Source organism: Parasteatoda tepidariorum, chromosome 12 (genome assembly GCF_982258835.1).
Source record: "Parasteatoda tepidariorum strain Cologne lab strain chromosome 12, Ptep-v5.0, whole genome shotgun sequence".
Taxonomy (NCBI): domain Eukaryota; kingdom Metazoa; phylum Arthropoda; class Arachnida; order Araneae; family Theridiidae; genus Parasteatoda; species Parasteatoda tepidariorum.
In genome coordinates, this window is record NC_141766.1 from 11,533,535 (window position 1) to 11,538,216 (window position 4,682).

Here is a 4,682-nt window from a genome sequence, read left to right on the forward strand (position 1 = left end):
TCAGTACGCTGTTGGGCCACCTTTTGCCCGTATTACCCTTACGAAAATGTAAGGTATATTTAAGGTTGATTTGAGGTATTTTTGAGGTATTAAGGTTGTTTTGAGGTATATTTGAGGTATATTTAAGGTTGCAGAGAAAACAGCAATAAAAATTATACCTTGTAAAGGTTGTAATTAAGGTGTACGAGGTTGATTTATATATACTTCAGCTTGTTTTGAGGTTGTTTAAAATTCACTTCAAATCATCCAGACTGATAAGGTGATTTTTAAGGTATACCAGGTTTATTTTCTTACATTTGTAACAAAAGAGGTATTTTTGAGGTGTAAAATTTTTTACCTTATTTCAACTAAAAAGAGTGAGATATTTATTGAGGTATATGGAGTCATTTTATTTATACCTAAGCTTATTTTGAGGTTGTTTTAAATTCACTTCAAATCAACCAGACTGATAAGGTGATTTTTAAGGTATATCAAGTTGATTTTCTGATACTTGTAATAAAAGAGGTATTTTTGAGGTATAAAAAAATTGACCTTATTTCAACTAACGAGAGTGAGATATTTATTGAGGTATATGAAGTCCTTTTATTTATACCTAAGCTTATTTTGAGGTTGTTTAAAATTCACTTCATATCAACCAGACTCATGAGGCAGTTTTTAAGGTTCACCAGGTTGTTTTTTTTACACTTGTAACAAAAGAGGTATTTACGAGGTATAAAAAATATAATTTTTTTCAACTAAAGAGAGTGAGGTCTTTATTGAGATGTATGAAGTCATTTTATTTATACCTAAGGTTGTTTTAAGGTTGTTTAAAGTACACTTCATATCAACTAGCTCACTTCCCAGAGTTCCGTGCTAGCCGGCAAATGGCGTGTGTGTTTACAATCGAAAGTTTCTTTAAAATTCGGTAAGTGTGCTTGACATTTATTAATTTAGCTTTGTCACTTTTAATCAAATATGCCTCAATTTTCAAACTTAAATTTCATTATTTTTGTTTTAAAGACGCGTCCTGATCTTACATTATTTAAGTCGGAGGATATTCTTTGAGGCTATTGTTGTAGGCTTAGCAATAAGACAGATCAATCTAAATATTTCTCGTCGCTGTTTAGGGTAACGTTACTGGTGAATCGTTACAGCAGGTTACGCACAGTATATTTTATTGTTTGTAATTTATTCAAATATAACTATTCTTTTTGTTTTGCTTAAATGTATATGTTTTAACGTAGCAGTATGCAAGCTGATTGAGTAAAAGGTTCATAATTTCTCTTATAAATAAATCACTGAAAATTGAAAGTTAACAGTTTTTATATATTGCAGGTAATAAAACAAATAAACAATACTATTGTAAGGAACGAAATGCATATTTGTTGCCTTCAACAAAAATCTAACATACATATTTAACTAATAAAATAAACATATACAATAAAAATTACAATCAGGGTAAATACATCACACAAAAATTTTAATATTTCTTCAAAAGTTGCATTTTCATAAAAATATATATTTACAAACATGAAGAAAAAAAAACAATCCTGTTTTTCGAAGTAAATATTCATTTTTTTAAATTAATGTTTACTATTAACAGGTGATTCTAAGGTAGGAAACAAGTTTACCATATCAAATCAACAAATTTCATAAAAAAATATATGAGAATTCCTAATAAAATCTGAAATTTTTTTTAATAAAAATATATGTAATATGAGATAAGATTCAAGCTAATTTTAGTGAACTAATTTTTTAACCCCCCTCACAAATTAATAAAGCAAACTTCATAAATTTTCATAATCTGAAAAATATTTTGTTTTTAAACTCCAGAAATGATGAGAAATTGGAAATTCTAACATTATCGCAGAGAAAGAAAAGAATTTTTTTTATTTTTAAATGTGCAGAGTAAATAAAAATATAACGCTAATAAATAAAGAATTTTGAAAATTAAATTCTAATAACATTAAATTATGTAAGGATCACAGAAAACTACAATATGAATGAAAAAAAATCGGAACCGAATAATTTCGGTAATAATAAGTGATTGATATTAACAGCGATTACATTATATATAAGCGGGGATTACTGAACTTACATATACATTGCCTCTAGAGAGAAAAAAGTTATTCTAATTCTAGATTGTTCACCACATTAGCAAAATAAATTTTTCCAGTGTCATCGCACTGGATGGAAATACAAACAGAAGATATATTTGGCACAGGAATTAAGTTAAAGTTGCCAGAATTAGTTACTTGTGTAATATGGCTTAGTTCAACATTAAAATTAAGATTAAGAGAACGCATCTTTTCACCAGAAATCATTTCTTCAATAACACTATAATAATTCCAGCAACAGCATATTGAATTCTGACAAGTACAAGTTACTAAAATTTTTACGAAGAAATTAATGCATCCTAGTTTAAGTTTACTTGCCCTTTTATACATAAGCTTGGTTTAGTTGAGTATCTTAAAAGTATTTGTATGTGTATCACCTATTAAATAATATCTGAAGTTAGTTAGCAAAAAGGCAACTATAGGTGAAGGAAAACTGGCATCCACTTAAAAAATTCTCATGCAAAATTCAAACTTTTTGTCCGTTTAGTCCACTAAGGCAACGCCCCGCTCTTCCGTGCCACAGGTCCTGGGTTCGATCCTTGGGCCGGGCAAGGTTGACTCAGCCTTTCATCCCTTCAGTGGGTCGATAAATGAGTACCAAGCATGCTTGGGAACTAAACACTAGGGGTTCCGCGTTCGGCTGACCACCTAACCGGAACATCTGCTCCTGCATCCCAGAGCCCAAGGTCAAGAAAACTGAAATGGGCACAGTAGACCTTGGCCCTCTATGGGCTGTCGCGCCACTGTGTTTAGTTTTATTTTAGTTTTTAGTCCGCTAAGGCAAAATCTTGAATATTATTCTAGATCAACATGATGCAGTTTAATATTTTGGAATGATTTTCAATTTATTTTTAATAAGACTCGTGAAGACTCGTAAAGAGACTAAAAGAACATGAAAACTTTTCGTATAAATAGTGTGCTCTAATAAAGTAGTTTTTATCTTTAATCCACAAAGAATATTGTATAAAACAAATTTACTGAGACAGCTATTCCAAAAAAATAATTTTATTATTTCAATTAAATATTAAAATCATTTTGGTGAACCTATACTTAATCTGCTTATATTGTAGTTAAAAAAGTTTAAAAGTATTATTGACTCTGGATTTTTGTTGTCAACATTAGTAGCTTATCAAAGTTATATAAATATATATTTCAATTTCCTTCAATTTCTTAAAAAAAAATCTCATCTGAAAATTTCCAAATGAAACTTGCTTATGCAACTTTTATATAACTTGATTTTACTCAACTTGAACATGCAACTTTTACAGAGCTGCTCCGTAAATGGCATCCAGAATTTCAAGGTTTGAATAAGGCTGTCAATAATACGTGCTCTGCAGCTAGGAGGAAGTGGAGACTAGTAACTGGAGAGCCTTCCCCTGGGAGTAACTCTAAATATACACCAAAAAGACAAAAGACAAGTAAATTATTCTCCTTTGATTCAATGAAATCTTTTCACCTAAAAAATTACTGATAAAGTTTGCATGATCTTTGATTTTTGAAAGCATTATTTTATAGCATTATCTTAAATTATTCTCTCAGGCAAGTAAACATATAAACTTAATGTTGCTTTTATTTCGATGGGGCATGAAAAACACAAAACATTGATGTTCTACATTCTTTTATTAAAAGATGATTGATTCTTGATCACATTAAATAAAAGGTTGAAAATGACCTTTTGTTTTTAAAAACCTTACGTGATAGACAATTATTTTCGGAATCAGCATCATTGAGAATTGGTTTTAGTACAATTTCTTTTGCGAAATTGGACTAAAAATTTAAACAAGCAGGCTAGTGTAATTGAATTTATTCAAAATTTGCTGAGAAAAAAATTTAAATATCAACATAACAATCCATAATTAAAAATGGTCGGTTGAATTATTGGAAAATTAAGAATTTCAATAAGCGTGTTATTTCTACAGCAGTTTTTATATGCATCTTATAGAAAAATTAGCTTTTTTAAGTGATATGTTTAAACAGTCAAAATAAAGAATTGAAATATACTGGGAGGAGAGTTTTGCAGGTCATTATTATTATTCTTATTCATCTGCTGTTACTAAAGAAACCATTTATTTATTCAAAATTGAATAGAAATAATAATAAAAGGTGATTTATGCAACGAAATAAGCTTTAAAATATTATTCTAATCTTTTAAAATTTGTCATTATCAATGTAAATATGACTCTCGCTAATTCAAATTTTTTATTTATAGGTTCCAATGCTCCAAATAACGTAAGCACAGCAAACTTGCAGAAGAAGCAGAGTAATTGTCAAGAATTTTGATTTCTTGAACGAAAAATTAATTTTTTTTTGTTAATAAAAGTTTTTATTTGTAAGCTGGCTAAATTATTTAAATTTGCTGTTATTTCGCTTTTACAAAAAATTAGCGCCTTTAACATCTGTTCTATATAAATGAGTTCCCACATTTTTCTGAAACAAATGTATCCTCTTTTCACGATAGTTTAATTGAAATTATTAAAATTACAGAAACATTTGAAATGTTCTTTTAAGGTTTATGAGTCAGCATACTTAACATTATTCAACTCTACGTGTTAATTCAAGATTAATAAATTTTATGAACTATTTAAT

The 4,682-nt window shown here is 28.7% G+C and overlaps 1 long non-coding RNA gene across 1 annotated transcript; it reads left to right on the plus strand.

The window, feature by feature from the left end:
- The first annotated feature begins 362 nt into the window (after positions 1-362).
- Positions 363-4,429, plus strand: LOC147800947 (uncharacterized). The gene is made up of 2 exons (XR_015430785.1): positions 363-904; positions 3,365-4,429. It is a non-coding gene; the product is annotated as an uncharacterized LOC147800947 (long non-coding RNA).
- The last annotated feature ends 253 nt before the right edge of the window (positions 4,430-4,682 follow it).